We start from the raw sequence: 17,184 nt of genomic DNA, 5'->3' as shown, positions 1-17,184 counted from the left end.
GAAATTTAGCTGCAGTGCTTTTAAGTAGACAATCTGAAGCTTACAACAATTGGATTGCACATTTAAGAGAACAGAAATTTATTTCTCAAGTCAAGTTTATAACAAAGGGAAAAGTTACTTAACTCTTTCCTTATATGAAGAGCCCATGCACATGAAGATTTATGGTTTCACTCTGGGGACATAAGCCCACTTTCACTTGCAGTTCCTGATCTCATTCATGATTATTGGCCATTTTACTGCCATAATTTCTACCGTAGGTCTACTACTGTTATTCTGGTAATTACAACTATTGCTTATATGGGAAAGGTTTAATACTTGGAGGACCATTATGGTTTACAAAGTGACTTTTAGTACATTAATGCATTGACATTCACAAGCCTTAATGAACAAATACTGATACTTTTGTTTTAAGACTTTAATTCCCACAAATATCATTATAATAGCTGCTACCAAGTTGAAGAATTAATCTATACAACTTCACTAAAACTTCACAGCCTTAAACACAGCATGTACCTATAGCAACCTGCCAATTTTGTTTTAAACATATGACCTTATTCTTCTTGATTTTTCTTCCACTTACATCCTGGGCTGAAATTCCCGATAACAAAACAGTGAATGAAAATCGTCACATATTCATGTAGAACAGATCCGCTAACACCTACCACGGGGAAATGATTATGAGTTCCTACCAAAGCCACCTTTTCATGCATCCTACCAGAAGATACAGTCACTCCACACAGGTTAGTAAGGGACTCTGTTGAAAAGAACTAAAGACGTTGTAAGACACAAATGAATAACTTCCCACCCAAACTGAGACAAACCTGACAGTAACAGGAACCTGATGAAACAGGAGAAACTCAACTTGCCAAACAGAGGAACAAGCCCTAACTTCCATAGGAAAAAAATAAATTAAGCTGCAAGACTAGAGTTACAGTCAAAAATGAACTTTGGTCGATACAAGTTAACAAAAATTTCATGTTTGGGAGCCACGCACTCCAGTCACTGTTAGAAAAGAATCAGCTATGTAGGAACAGAAGTATAATCTCACCTACCATCACTACCACCACTCTTACCACTGTTTGTGTAAAACCTGGTGGCCAGGGCATATCTCACTGATGCAAATAACATAAAACCAGTCAAAAGAACAGGAGTATCACCTTTATAAAATGGATATTTCTAGAAGGTATGTTAACCCAACAGTATGTTGAGAAGTTTTGGGAAAAACTTGGCTGTAAAATATCCTAAGTCAAGATTAAAAAAAACCAGGAAGACCATACTGCCATGACAATTCTGGATAGCGCTTTCAAAGATGCCTCTCAAGCAGCTCCCTCTGCAATTCAGAGGGCTGGGGAGCTTAAGTGATTTGGGAAGTTAAAAATATCAAGTTGTCTTCTACCTCTCTTTTAAATGTTATCATCAAGTCAGAAAGAACAAAATCGTGCCAACATCTGAATTGCTGCAGTTCACAACCAAGCATACGAACAAAAACAAACGCTAATCCTTTTACAGCTCAGTTTCAGTCTGTTGTGACAGCCAATACTAAATGTGAGCTGGCTAAAGCATTATTTTATCACCAAGTTAGTGCTGCAAAGATCTAAAAATTTCTACAGGTTTCAGTAAAGACAAATATTCTCAAAAGTGCCTTCAGCAGACCACAAATTTTGCAAACTGTGTTCTGAAAGGCAAAGTGTTTTTTCAACAGCAGTAAGTGAATAGCTAGATGCAGGAGAAGTTATTTCCAAATATTACTCTTTTTCATTTAAGCGCTATTTTGTATTTCACTAGAAATATGATATTCTAGAAAGCTGTGCTTTTGTTATGGATTCTACTAATGCATATATTAGTACACACATTATTAGCATATTTAATATTAGCATATATAATATAATAGTCTTGCAAAGTGAAGTTTGATTTGCTTAGACTGGTTTTTATGCTATTAATATGGGAAAGTATAAAAGTAAGCTTGAACAGTGCTCACAATTGTCCAGGAAGTACATCCAGATGCACAAGAGGCCCCTAGAGTTGTATCCAACATCTACAGGAGCAGACAAGGATAAATAATTCCCCTGCAGTACCAACATCCCTTGCAGAACAGCACAGGGCCTTTTGCCCAGCTTAACTGTTTGGCCGATCCCCTTTCCACTGGATAGCTGCTGTGAAGATGCTGTACTGAAAACTGTACCTTACCACTTTGTGAAGCGGGGCTGCCAGTCAGAACCCTCTCCAGTAATAAAGAGCATTCCTATCAGAGGTGTATGTTTTCTGTAAAGTTCATTACATCAAAATAGTACAAGCCAAATGGTTTCTTTTTGTTGTGTTACAATAGTGATTTCTGTACAAAACAGGAAGCAGTTAGAAGAAAGCCCAACAATTTGAGAGTGAAATAAGATCACTCTTAAATTCACCCATGAGACAATCTTGCTAATATTTTAATAATTTTCAGTTTTTCCCTTAGTATAGAACTACATCACTTGGTCCATTACTCTTTCCTCTTCTAGAAGCACTAGACTCACTTCACATGAAACTTTTTAAAGGAGAAGAATTTGTCCTTTTTTTACTCTGATGAGCACCTCTCCTGACAAGTATTTTATTTTCTATAATGCAAACTTCTTGCTCTTTCATGTTTCTCCAAAGTGCTGTAATTAGCACTCTATATACTATTTTGAACAGAAGTTTCTGAAATTCAGTACTTCACTATATGCAAAACATCTTTGAGTATGCATAGAATTGGCACAAATACGGGCCGTGAAGTACAGTTCTGCATTCATTCTATAACACCGGTCATCTGTATAAGACAGAATATAATATAAGCACATGAACTAAAGTTAATTTGGTAAGGGTAAAGAAATGGGAATAAATTATTCATTTCTCTCTTAATGGCATCAATTTATACTAGCATAGGATTATTTTTTAATCAAAGATTATATCAAGTTGCAATTAATTACAACATCACACGAGCTCCAACGTTTTGCTCTGTTTCCTGTCAGCATAATTAAGCTACATCAGTGATAACGGCTGGGAACAAAAAAAAAAACCAATTATCAGCTGTTAAAAGTATTAATGAGAAGTCCTGAAAACAACTGAACTGATTTCCAAGTTATTAAAACTGACCAAATAACAGTTTTAAGTTTTTGCACAGTATGTGAAATCATATAAATTCAAACTATTCAAAATTAAAAAAAAAATAAAGTCAAAAATTTACAGAGAAAACGAAAGCCAAAGGCCACTCTCCAGAGGAAAGCAACACAACCTGTGCTACAGAGCTCAGCACCATCCGTGCACTGAAAGCGGGATGCTCGCGGATGCCGTGTTCCCCCACGTTTCAAGGCACTTTGCTTATTCCGTATTTTCCTCCCATTGTCGGCGTCCTCAGCTCCCGAAGGCGGCACTCCGTTCGTACTCACCTCTGCCGCCCAACCGCTCCCGTCCGACAGCCGGGGAGGGCCTGTGACTCCAAGGGGCAGGAAGAGGCACCCGGTGAAGTTTTGTCGCTGCTGCCGCCGGACTCTCAACAAAACCCCGCGAGTCACACCCACCACGCCACGAAGTCCCCAGCTACACTTTGCACCGGCCCCCCGCCCCCCCGGGTCCCCTTCCGCCCGGTAACTCCTCCAGGCGCGGGTAGGGGGGAGGGGGGCGGCCGTTAAATGCCGCAGGGCGGCGCCCCAGCCCACCGGGAAGAAACGCTCTGCCCCTCCCTTCTCGCTCCCCGGCTCCCCGCTCACCCGCAGGCCCGGCGGCGGCGAGGGGGAAGGCGGTAGCGCGGGCCGGGCCTAGGCAGCGGCGCCGAGACCACGCGAGGGCGGCGGTCCCGCAGCAGCAGGCGCTCCGCCCGGCCCCGCGCGCCAACGACGCCTCTCGGCCAGGCCGGCGCCGCGCACCTGCCGCTCGCGAGGAGGCCCCAGGGACGGGAGCCCACCAGGGCCAGTCCGCGAGCCGCGGCGCCTCCAGCTCGGCGGCGGCCGCCGCTGCCGCCGCCGCCGCCGCCACGCCCGCCCCCCGCCGCGCCCAGCCCCGCTCGCCGCGCTCAGCCCAGGTCCTTCTCCCCCGCACAAGCTTGGCGGCGTCTGGCAACCGGTGGCGACCATTGGCCGGCGCACCGCGTGAGGTCGAGCGCCCTCCCCGCGCCATTGGCTCGATCCCGTGTGTGTACACACGCCGCCCGCCAATCCAAGGGGCGGTGGTCGGGGGGGGGCGGGGCGAAAAGGCGTGGCCAGCTCAGACCCGGGGCTGCCGCTTCCTCCCTCGCGTCCCCTGCCCGTTCCGGCGCGCTGCCGGTGCGGCCCGGAGCAGTGGGTGCGCGCTCGCCGGCCGCCGCAGCCGGCCGTGGCTGCCCTCACCGGCGCCCTGGCGCACTGCAAAGCCCGCATCTGTACACGCGGTGTCTGCCGGCGCAGGCCTTGCCCGGGACCCGTCCCGTTTCTCAGAGAGGAGCTGGCGTCGTTGCGTGCCGGGGAGGCGAAGCTCAGCCCCGCCGCCGGCCTGGCCGCCTCAGATGAAGGGAGAGCCCCTCCCCAGGCCGCAGAGCCCGGCCGCGGACACGAGCGAAGGGGCAGCGGCCTGGCGGTGCCGACCGCGAAAGGTGCTGGGCAAAACTTGGGCCGTTATTTCCTCCTCGCCGCAGCTCGGTAACTCCCTTCCCGTGAAACAAAGGCTCTGTGCGCCCACAAGGGGACGGTGCCGGCGGGGAGCAGCCGCCCCGCCCCGCAGGGTGCTCCGCCGCGCTCCTGCCGCCGAGCGGCCTCTGCGGGCGGCCCCGGGACGCCCAACCCTGGCCGCGGCTGGAGGGCTTTTGGAAGTATTTGCTTCCAGAATTTCCTTCTCTCTGTTAGCAATCGACTTCCACAAACAAGATTCGGTATTCTTACCGAGAGAACATAACTCGAAAACACTCATAAAAAATAATAATAATCTCTACAGCTAGCCATACATCCGAGGCATGCAGTAACCCATTTTTTCAAATTTCTATAACACAAATTCCCCTTAATGCCACTGAGCAAGCTGAGCAAAAACAAGGTTCATGTGGATGCATAAACACTATTTATATGTTTTACAAACCTCTAGACCATACACATAGGAGACTAGACGTGTTAAATTGTGTTTTTCTTGCTTTACAGAGAACATTAAATACTCTAGAAAGACATTTTTGATCCTATTCCCTTTACTAAAAAGGGAATAAATAAAAAAAAAACCCAGGTGTTCAGCCTGTAAAACAGTTCTTAAATGAAGCACTGAGGAAAACATTAGCGAGCAAGTACTCTATGTTTAATTCAGCGGGATAGTTCACAACTGAAAATCCATCCTCTATAAAACACATTAATCACATGCAACAAGACTTGCAGTGTTATGCAAGATACCTTCATGAAAACATTTTAAAAAATGCAAACTACTGGAGACCCATCTAACAGGTACAATCACAGCAGCTACTAACATAAAGGCAACAGAAGTGTGCCCTGACATGTGCAGAAGGCATGTGCTGTCTTAGAAAAGGAAGCAAAGTAGAAGCAAACGAGGTTGGCTGGTTTACTGCACTATTCAGTAAGTTAGCTGACCTAAACAAATACTGTAACTCAAACCCAGCCTCAATAAAGACACTTATTCTTCAAATATCTTTGTTAGTTTGTTGATTTATTTGCTTTTCTCCAAAAAACACCGATAAACTGAAGTCAGATACTATAGCTGATTAGTAACATGAAAAACAGGCATTTTAACCACGAAGGAGAGAAAAAGAAGGGTCACTGCTGTGATTTGCACTTACTTTCAACAGCAAACTGCAGAATGAGGTGCCTATATACTCGAGTTTGAAGCGGCTGAAACAAAGATCAGTTTGCTTGAGGGTAAGTAAGCTACTGCTGTAACATTCTAGACCAATACATAGTCTTTCAGAACTTACACAAATCCCAAACTTTATCCCAGAATCAGGGCTGCACTGAAAAACATCTTGGAATTGGGTTTTCTAGACACGCTAAGGCATGGGTTCAGCAGCCACTTACAGTAAAACCTGCACTGCGGGAAGTTCTGGGGTCTCTCTCTGGAAATGGTCAGTGGTCTCCCAGCCTCAGAACATCTTAATTCCTCTGGCTGGTCAGAACCCCCCACCTTCCCCTTTCACAACACATGACTTCTCAGCGTTTGCTAGTTCCGTTGCTTGCTTGCCAGCTCACAACCCTTGTTGTGATAACCTAGACAAACACTAACCCAAAACACCCCTCCCACCTCTTTTCTCCTTCTCAGCTTGCCCCCACTCCCTGTAAAACCTTAAACTAAAAGGCCATCCAACTTCTGGGTCAGAGCACTACCATGTCCCCAAACCCAACGGCAGTACTGATATACCTGTTTGTTTGAAGAGGGGATCACGACTTTGTCTGTACTTTTTAGCTTAGACCAGGAAGAGCACAAAATCTTCTCTGTTCTATGGCCCACTGCCCGGCAAGAAACGGTTACTTTTTTCCACAAGGCTACTGTTCAACTGTTGAGCCTGTGTGCAGTGCCCTGATCCTGGAAACAGCGGGACTAGTTGAAGCATCTTGCTACAGAGATTATACCAACAAGAAGGCAGCAGGCTGAAACAGCAACTCAGTATTTTCCTGTTTTAAATTTCTTCTGAGAGGAAAGCAACTATAAATGCTGTTGTCAAAAACAGATGAGAGCTAGTTCATTTTACATAAAATTACCTATTATAGGAGAGAAAAAAAAACAGTGCTTAAAAGAAAATCATACTTAAAAATCTTGGCAAAGTTCATTATAGTGAGATTTTAAACATAGCAGACTTAATTATACTTAAACATATACATCTTTACTTATGTAAGAGAACTCATACGATGTCTGCTTAGTATTTTCAACTATCTGCAGATTATTTTATCTGCCCTTTCTCTTGACGTGCAATAATTAATCCAATAGTAGTGAGATCCCTCCAACATTAAAGGGATTTTTCATGCCATGTAGTCCCAAAGCATACACTGGTTTATGTAATGACGGTAAGTCCTTACAAATTATAAAACTGCCAAACTGGCATGAAATGATCCAGCAACAGCAGTAGGTGTACCTGTGAAAGCAGGAGATCTGGAGATCATTAACACAACTCTAAAGTGAATTTTCAAATACTCACGTGACTGATGCAGAGCATAAATACTGAATATTAAGTAAAAACTTCACAGTCTAAACAAGGTGCATCTCTTAAGTTGCCCAGGAAAGCACAGAGCCCCAGTGTTTGTGGGCCTGTTGATGTGCTGGCAAGGGCCGGTGAGGAGCAGCAAGAACTTTCAGCGCCGGCCCTTCTCGTCTGAGAGCAGTCATATGACATTTGCTGTTTTGAGGCCTTTTCTTGATATTGGCGGACAGGCCAAGGTGACGGTAAACGTTGCAGCGATGGTTATCCCGGAAAGTGCAGAGCCCCAGTGTTCGTGGGCCTGTAGGTGTGCTGGCAAGGGCCAGTGAGGAGCAGCAAGAGCTTTCCGTTCTAGCAGTTTTTGAGGGAACAACGGTCCAACGTTCGCTCTTTTGAGGCCTTTTTTCCAATGGTCTAAGATTAACCGTGACCCTAAAGCTGATCCAAAACTCTAACTGTAACCCTAACCTCTAACCGTTTAGTACTACGGCTGTAATGGTGAAATGTGATTTGCAGTAGTAAAAAGGGGTTAAAAGTGGATTTTAGTGTATTTTGAGGGTACTTCCGGTTTCTGTAGGTTGACTTCAGGTTTTCATACGGCATAATCTGGGCTTTTCCCAGTGCTGTAAAGGCCATTTCCCATGAATTTAGGGTTACTTCCGGCCTAGCTCTAGTGCAGGATCATAGAGACATACTTCCTGCTTTAACGTCTATGATCCAGAATTGACCATGTAGCATGAATACGGTAACAGCTATGGTATCAAAGTCCTTCTGCCATGCTGGTTTTTTTTTTTTTGAACTGCTGCATTTTTTTTAACCCTTTCTCTGTTGTATATTTTTTTAGCTTATAATTTGCATCATTAATTGATGAATGAGTATAAATAATCAAATATGTTGCATAATAAGAGGGTGATTAGCATCCTAATAGAGAGCAATGTAGAGTAAGGATATTTCCTGCCCACTACAATCTTGCTAACATCTCTCTTAGAGCATCATTTATGCTACAGTAGTATCCTCAGTTTCTTTTAAGCTACTCAGAAATATGAACATATCAAACCTTTACAAGACCCCTTTAAGTCAACTTAGAGGTTACGTATACTGGCGCTTTCTTATGACCTGTCACTGGCGCCATTCACCTTGCGGCGTGGACAGCCCTCCTTCCCGTGCCTCGGTCCAATCTGAAGTACCATTTACAGATTTAATGGCTGCAGCACTCCCAAAGCAAGAGCTCTCCATGTCTCCAACATTTTCTTTCCCTTCCCCAAAACAGCTATTTTTTACCCCCATAGGGATTAAAAAAAAGACATGGGCTTCACTCTGTACTTTCCTCAGCAATTTAGTTATTACTGCAATTCATATTAGAATGCATCAGGAGTAGCAGTTGTAAACAAAAATAATTTACTCCATTGCTGACTCCAAGCACATTTTCCAAAGCTGTGGTTTACCACTCATTTCTACCATGTACCAACTCTCTACTTAGTAGACAAATATTTTTCTGCTACTACGTTAAAAATAATCACTTTTTACTCATTATTTCATTAACTACATAGGACCCCTAAAAATTCATCCTTACCTTGCAAGCCACCACAATGATTTCGTGCCCATGATTCTCATCCACACTGCACTCTCCTGTTCCATACTCGGTCCATTGCTTTACACGTACCCATTTTCCTCTGCAAGGAGGCATCATCTCTGCATGTTACATTCCCAGGTAGAAAGCAAGCGAGCTTCACTCAATGACTAGTTGTCTCCTGTGCCTGCGCACAAAAAAATAAAACAGATATTGTAAGTTGTTTTGAGGGGCTTTATACGTTCTGATGTAACAATCTTACCAATAATCAAAGTTAAGCCCAGCTGGTTCACAAGCTAGTCCTCTTCAGCACTGGCCATCTACTCCAAATTCCCCACACCCTTCCACAGCAAAATCCTCAGTCATCTTTGCCCTGACCACTCACAGCACAAACCTCCCTGCACTGACAGTCAAACGCCACATTCACGGACAGCACTCCCCAGGAACAGCGTTCCCAGGGGGTCTCAAAAATGACCCTTCCTGCAAAAACCTTAGCCCAAGCCCAAGCTCCAACCAAACACTGGCGATGAACATTGCCTTACGGAGTGGCTGGGATCAGGGAAAAAAACCCAGCTTGGGGAAGGAAAAAAAAAAATCTCCTATCTGGGGTTTTTAATTAAATTATTATTTTTATTTTTTTTCTTAAAAGCCTGAAAAGGGAAAACAAACACTCAGCTCCACATCCAACCCAAAAAGAAACACTAAAAACTCACCACACACTCAAACAAGGTTACATATGCTCAAAACACACCACCAATTCAGCTACCACAAAAAACCACCCCTCACACTCAGCTGATCTGCCTCCAGCCTGCCACAACACATCATCGCCCTGTGCCTGCAGCACTCCCTGGGAATGGAATCCACAGAGGCCTCAAAAATGACCCTCCCTGCAAAAACCCCAACCAAGCCTGACCTGTGCCCACACATTGGTGATGACCATCGCCTCGCAGAGCAGCCAGGACCCAGGGGAAAAAAGCCCAGCTAGGGGAGAAAAAAAAAATCTCCCAGCTGGGGTGTTTTTTTTTTTTATGATTTTTTTTTTTCTCTAAAAGCCTGTAAAGGAAGACACAGTCAGACCCACACACAACCTGAAAAAAAACCAACATGAAAACCCAACACTCTGATTTGTTAGATACGTTCCAAACTTGCCACACCTTCACCTACCACGCACACCACCCCTCACACTCAACTCATCCAGCCTGCCACCACAGATCACAGCCCTGCCTCTGCACTGCTCCCTGGGAACCATATTCCCAGAGGCCACAAAACAAAAACCCAGCCTCTCTGAAAAAACCCCAGCCCAAGCCTGACCTGTGCCCAAACATTGGCAATGACCATCACTTCACAGAGCAGCAGAGACCAAGGGAAAAAAACCCAGCTGGGGAAAAAAAAAATATACCGAAGCTGGGGTTTTCTTCTTCTGTCACTATGTAAAACATTACTCTTAACATGAAATGCAACATACATTAACAAACTTCACACTTCCAACTTCAGGCACATTGAGAACAACCACTCACTCCACCCTTGCCTCAAAACACAGTTCTTTCACCTCCCCCTTCCCACAGCAGAATATCACCCCAGTTCCAGAGCCATCACTGGAACTGCCTTGCCATGCACCTCAAAACAACATTGCCACCCCATGCCATTCCAAAGTTTCATCATCCTTAATAGCAAACCGAGGAAGACACTTCACTACATCTGCCCGTCCCTGCTCCATTTTGTCTTCCACCAGTATGCTCTGGTAACACTCCCTTGAAAAATCCCAAATCATCCTGATGCACCTACAAAACCAAACAAAGGGGACACTGCCTTGCATGCCAACACCAACCAGCGACCCAAAGTTATGGCCTGGGTGACCTCCTCCCGAATGGCTCACGCTAAAGCGACTCACCGAGATGGTGACCGTTAGCATAACCACACCAAATTTCTGTCTTACTTTCACATATGCCTTCTAGCTACAGCAGAGTGACAAACCCCACACAGTGAGCCCCACATATACAAGCTAATTCAAGCTCAAGATTCAACCCACTTGACTACTGTGAAAACCGCTGCTCCAAAAAAGGCAAGAGTTCAACATCCAGCATCTTCAAAACACATGATTCTAACTGTGGTAGCCCTCTACAGCTACATGCCCAGAGATGGACTATACAGTCCTTGCCTAAAGAATCTGTGCAGACCAACGTAACACCATGTTCCCATAAAACTTCAGTAGCCTCCACCAGAAAAATCAGTACTGCAATACAACTACCAAATGCTCTACAGCATCCCCAGGAAAACCAAGCAACTGCTGCAGGCCATAACAGAAAGCTATCATCAACACTGCAACAACAAGCACGTGAAAAGCCAGGCTTTAAGACCTCATACCGTTAGGGACACAAGAATGAAACTCTTAAAGACAACTGTGGAAACAGAACTCTCGCAAGCACAACTGCAGGCACCGCCACACTTGCCACCGCAAGAGATGACCCCTTAGAAACAACCATCGTGTCGAACACGTCCATCATTTAAGGTACAATGCCAACACAGAAAGGGCTCGACCAGCACTAAACAGATGACTATGCATTTAAAGCCCTCAGCAGGGCTAGCGAGGTGCCTCCTGATCTCTCACAGACCTATCGAGACCTGAGAAAGCTACAGTATAGGACACAGAGAATCTATGTAAAGTACACAACACAGGACAGACCTGCCCTGCCCAGGATACGCTACCATCATGCTGAACACTAACCGCTCCCTTGACCTGCCCAAAGGAAATGGTTCCCAGACAGCCATCTCCCCTACTCGATAAGCCCTCCCCGCAATTCCCAGCCTTGTACCCTCCCCAGCTCTGCTCCCTACAGTTATCTTTCTGACAGCCAGAAATCCAATTCCATCCTCAAAAAACCCCACACACTACCCAGGATATTCCTGCATTCACTCAGTTCCTTTTAACTTTCTGCAAAAAACCAAACTCCTAGAGAGCACTAGTATTCAGCATCACACGAGTTACAGACAATTTCTTCTGCACCACCCTTCTCCTCTAAAGTGCCAGAATGCTCCGCTCAACTGCTGTGCACCAGCCTGACAGTCATATGCTGCAGCCATCACTTGTGGCACCTGAGACACCGAGAGGCAAAGTTTCTGTTGCGCTTGTGGGAAACCACTGGCCCCATGCTCCTCTCTCCTGCTAGCGGGCTCACCTCAAATGGTCATCTGATTCCAAAGGCAGCCAGCACAGCTCCCACAAAACCAAAAAGATAATTCTTAAATGGTATTCCATGTAACACTGCGCTATTAAAGGGTGATCTGGTCAACAACCACCTCACTTCTCATATCACACTTGCTCGTACCACCTTTTAAATACTGGAACATGGGGATAAGGCCTCCCCTACGCCTTCTTTGTCAAGGCTTAACAAATCCACTTCTCTCAGCCCGTTCTCATATAGCAGGCCTACAAGACCTTTAGCCGTCTTCCTGGCCCTTCTCTGGACCTTGTCCAACCTGTCCATATCTCTTTTAGGTATAGCAGGAACCAAAACTGAACATAATATTCAAACCATGTCCCTTTCAACAGAGCTGCACCCTAGTTCAGTGAATTCAAGCATGTGCTACCCTCCCACTGTAGGGGACATTCTTACGATGCTTCCCTTGCTTCCTTTGTTACTCTGTGGTGCACGGCTCCTTCCGCAGCAACTGAGAAGACATTATCAAACCAGTTACCTAGACACAGAGCGATCACTAACAAATCAGAGGTCTAGTTGCAATGTAGCTGTAACAACTAGACCCCAACTACAGCTGTCATTAAAAAAAAAAATCAAAAAGTCAAAAAACCCAACTTCTTAGCCCCACAAATGAGCCTTAACACCTCTGAAATATAATCTGGATCACTGCCCCTGAAAAGCCCCGCCCACAGCGCTCCTTGCATCCCCTTCAGGCACCAGTGAAATGGCTGCACACACACAATCTCCTGATGGCCACTTGTTCCAGGTGACTGCACCACCTTTGCCTCAACAGCCTATGTATATCAGCATAATTACTGCAGACTCTTATTGCTATTCCACCTAACCCTGACTCTACACCCCCAGGCAGGGCAGCTCCAAGCCAAACACACACATGTGCACAGACCAACAGTACACAGAACACTACAAACGCACCTCAAAGGTAAGACAAAACTCTCTGCAAGAACGACAGTCAGAAAACGTTGTCAGGGAACATGATGGAAAGGAGAAGGGGCTCTCTGGCAGCGCCAGAGAAAGAGTAGAACACCATGGTCTAGGACAAGACCGTCCTCTCAAAACTGAGATGTATATGCAAGAAGCCTGGCTTCATGACCTAGAGAACATCAGGAGGCAGGGAAGAAATCCCAGTCCATGCAAGTGGACAGCTGGAGAGCAGAGCTGCTCACGCAGCCAAGAACGATGCCAGAAAAGAAGGCCATCCTTAAATTTCTGAGATGCAAGAACAATCCATATATTATGCTTGTAACACAGGACAAGAGGGGCCTAACTGGGACCATGCCCATGAGTACCAGCATTCAAGACCTAGGCATGGTGCCTGTAGCACCTGCTGTGCTCCTTGACAAAAAGGAGGACATGGAGACCCGAGGAAGGTCTAAGACACAGAAGACAGACCACACAAACAAAACAATAACAGACACTGGCTGGAACTGCCCTGCCCGGCACACGCCAGCACCTTGCTGAACAGTAACCCACCCCCTTTCACCTGCCCAATGGAGACTGTCCCTCAAACACCCTCTACCCTACTTGATTCTCTAAAACCCCTTCCTGTAATTGCTAACCTCATCCCCTCCCTCCCCCAACCCCTCGCCACCACCCCTGCCTCAACTTCACTTTCAGAGAGCTGGGAGCCTGATTCAATCCTCAACAAGAAAAACACAGTCACACCACTGGATTATTCCTGCAGTCGCCAGGTCCCTCTTCATTGTCTGCAAAAAAGAAAGCCAACGCTGATCTTCACCCAACAGTGCCATTACTCAGCATCATCTGCATCAACACAGACATTTCCGGCAACACGCCCCACCTCAGGCAAACCACTGCATTCTGCTCACCTGCTCCATGAGCAATTCCGGATTCAGATGCTGCAGCTGTCTTTGCCTGTGGTGCCTAAGAATGCAAAAGACAAAATTACCACTGCAGTGTCAAGAAAGGAGCAGCCCCACGTTCCTTCTCGCCGCCACCCACCTCACCTCAAATGCTCACACAGCTCCATAGGCAGTCCACAAAGAACCTGCAAAACAAAAAAAACCTCACTACACTGAGTTGCCATGTAACACTTTGCTCTTAAACACCAACCTGGCCCACAACCGCCTCACCTTCTCAGACTCCTCATCAGTGTCCAGCGGCATCCCTCCCAGCCTGCATAGAGCACCTACGAAAATCCAAGCAAAAAGGCACTTGCTGAGATACTGCCCAAAACCTCAGCCTGCCCGTACCAGCATCCATTGCCTGCTCCTTTACCTTGACGGCTCATCCACCTAGGAATCCTCAGTTCCCACTGCCGCATTGAGGCTGGTGCTCCACCTGCAAACCCCAAACAACACGGCTTGCTTAAAACTTTGCCAGCCAGACAACATCTGAAAAATAACCGCTACTTCCGCCCGCCAATCACCGCTCACCTTGCCTGAGTCTGTTCCGGTGTCTGGCTCTTACAGCACTGATCAATACAGACCTTCAAATTAAAAAGAAAAAGCAATACCTTAGTTTACTCTTACAGCCACCCATCAATCATCCCCTCTAATACCACACACCAACCCACCTTCTTACCACTCGCCTCTCCTCCAGTGCCCTTTGGTGCACAGCTCGGCCCTCTGCATCTGTACAAACATTATCATCAATCAAGTCAACTGCATGCAGAGCAATAGCTTAACAATTCCAGAGAGGTCTTATTTTAAATTTAGGAGTACCAACCGGAGTCCAACTACAGCCTGCCATTAGAGAAAATACAAAAATCACACATTAAGCTCTACACATACATGCTTGAACACCTTCGAGATTCCATTTTCTCAACTGGCACACTATCTGCCTCTCCCAGACAGCTCCAGTCATCCCCTCAGCGCCCACAACATACTGCAAAAATTACTCTCCTCACCTGCTGCCGAAAGCCTCTTGATCCGAGATGACCATACAATCTTTGCCTCCATAGTCTAGGCATCTCACCATATAAATTGCAGACTCTTATCACTATTGCACCTAACCCTGACTCTACACCTCCGGGCAGGGCACCTCCAAGCCACACACACACAGAGACCACACAACACAGAACGCTGCAAGCAACAGGCCTCAAAGATCAAAGAAAACTCTTGGCCCGAAAGATGATGCCCAGATGGAAAAGGGCATTGCGGAAGACGACCTGCAGGACCGTGATAGCAATGAGAGGAGGTTCTCTGGCAGCGCCAGAGAAAGAGTAGAACATTGTGACATGGGACAAGAAGTCACTGTAAAAAGTGATAATACTTATGGGCAACAAGCCTGGCTTCAAGACCTAAGAACGTAAAGATGCAGGGAAGAAATCTCAGTCCGTGAAAATGGACAGCTAGAGAGCAGAGCTGCTGATGCAGCTGGGAACAATGCCAGATGAGGGGTCTGTCTCTAAACTTCCAAGACACAAGAACAATCCATGCCTAAAGCTTGTAATGGCATTAAAGAAGGGCCCAGTCGGGACCACGCCAATGAAAACTGGCATTCGAGACCCTAGGGATGGCACCCGAGGCACATGCCGCACTCCTCAGGCACAAAGAGCAACAAGGACATTGAGAGCCAAGGAGCGCCTAGAACTAAAAAACCAGATTACTCAAACCATGCAAACAGACACAGGCTGGAACTGCCCTGCCCAGCACAGCCTAGCATCGTGCTGAAGGGTACCCTTTACCTGCCCAAAGGGGACTGTTCCTAGACCACCCCCTACCCAACACTAACTTCAAAACCTCTCTTTGCAATTCCCAACAATATCCTCTTCCCCCCAAGCCCTCTCCTAAACACTAATTCCTCAACTTAGCTTTCAAAGGGCCTATGGTATGAATCCATCCACGTTTGGCTAACCAGGATATTCCTACAGTTGCCAGGTTCTTCTTCATCTGAAAGAAACCCACAAGTGCCAGCTGTAAGCACCATGTCAGTCACGTATCTCTTAACAACATGTTCCTCAAAAGGAGGAGCTCCTTTTGAGCTCTCACAACCATAAGAATACCTGGCAAAAGAGCGATGGAGGAGCACCACGGAGACCTGAATGTCAAAAGACAACCCAGCTTTGCTTGTAGGAATAAACAAAAATACCTGCAACAAAAATTCTAACCAAATAGCAGAACATACTGAAAACTCACGAAGCTCAAAAAGACAGGACGTCATACCACACAGGAACCGAGACTGCTTGATGAATGAAGCCACCAGAATGAGAGGTCTGCCATTTGAATAGCTTGAGACCCTTAACCCTGATAACCTACAAAGCGCCTTAGGGAATTACAGCAACAGTCTGTCAATGGAAAAACCATGATGGCATGACAGAATGACTCAAAGATTTAAAACGGATACCTTATGACTACAGAACCCAGCATTAAAAAATGTTATGTAAACAAGAAGAAGAGACTCTAACAGCCATGACACATACTAGAGCAAACCTCATGGGACACACAAAGAAAAACACAAGAAAGAAATTGACCAAAAAAGCTTACTTACCCAGGCCCACAATAAACAAGAGACCCTCAGATGGAGATTGTTAAAAGCACAAAAAATATACATCCTCTTCCATAAGACACTCCAACAGAGACAGCAACACAGGCCTGCACCAGAAATACGTGCTTAGTCAATGCCTCTAGCAATGACCATCACATTTGGGTCAATGGCAAAGGGACAGTCGCAAAAGTTAAGTCAAGGAATGCATTAAGTAAAAGACAGGGAGGAGCGGAGACCTCAGCGTTCCAGATGGCGTATATCATATGCGTATATATGTATCTTAATGTAGCTAATGCTTCTTGAGATGAGATTCATCTGACATTCAGCTCCGTGTGTTGCTATGCAGAGGCCTGGACAGTTTACGTTGCATCTCTAATGGCTTTGACATACCTCCCCGTTACCTGTGGAGGAATTAAAACAGAACAAACCTTGTCAACACCAAAATTCAACAGCAAAACTCATCTGAGAAACTGATGAACAGTTGCCTCCCTTTCTCAACCATGCCCCCATCCTAAAACTTTAGAAACACCCTCTCCGCTCCTGAACTGTGATGCAATGAACCCCAGTCCTTCCTGACAGCTCCCACTCTGTATTTGTGCCCCCAAATCCCCCGTGTCAGCTGCTCCTCAGGAGCTGCTCTTTAAAGCTGTGCCTTGCTCTGTGCAAGCACCTTTTATCTTCTCTTTTCCCACAGACTCCAGGCTCCACTACAGGCCCACAAAATAAGAAAAGTGACAACGCTTATGAAATACAACAGGCCTACCACAAGCTGCAAAGGTCACAGGAACAACACACTACTCTGTAGGTGATTGGGAAAGGCAATGAGCTGTCCCGTATCCTGA

General features: G+C 46.0%; 1 protein-coding gene across 4 annotated transcripts in view; it reads right to left on the bottom strand.

Annotated features, from left to right (window-relative positions):
* Nucleotides 1-16,451, bottom strand: part of TFDP2 (transcription factor Dp-2) — a 64,348-nt gene extending 47,897 nt beyond the window's left edge. For 3 of the 4 annotated variants that reach the window (XM_086754186.1, XM_086754187.1, XM_086754189.1), the window contains exons 1-10: nucleotides 16,346-16,451; nucleotides 14,430-14,487; nucleotides 14,290-14,342; nucleotides 14,132-14,194; nucleotides 13,987-14,042; nucleotides 13,861-13,901; nucleotides 13,723-13,777; nucleotides 13,488-13,599; nucleotides 8,682-8,856; nucleotides 6,334-8,286 (exon numbers count right to left, since the gene is read on the bottom strand). The gene's annotated coding sequence lies outside the window, so the exon portion shown is untranslated. Of the gene's footprint in view, nucleotides 1-6,333; nucleotides 8,287-8,681; nucleotides 13,336-13,487; nucleotides 13,600-13,722; nucleotides 13,778-13,860; nucleotides 13,902-13,986; nucleotides 14,043-14,131; nucleotides 14,195-14,289; nucleotides 14,343-14,429; nucleotides 14,488-16,345 lie in introns of those variants that run through there. The other variant, XM_086754185.1, reaches the window with a different exon arrangement.
* Nucleotides 16,452-17,184: the final 733 nt, after the last annotated feature.

The sequence above is a fragment of the Chlamydotis macqueenii genome, chromosome 9, assembly GCF_036417535.1.
Source record: "Chlamydotis macqueenii isolate bChlMac1 chromosome 9, bChlMac1.mat, whole genome shotgun sequence".
In the NCBI taxonomy this organism is placed as follows: Eukaryota; Metazoa; Chordata; class Aves; order Otidiformes; family Otididae; genus Chlamydotis; species Chlamydotis macqueenii.
This window is presented reverse-complemented; position numbering and strand designations above follow the sequence as displayed.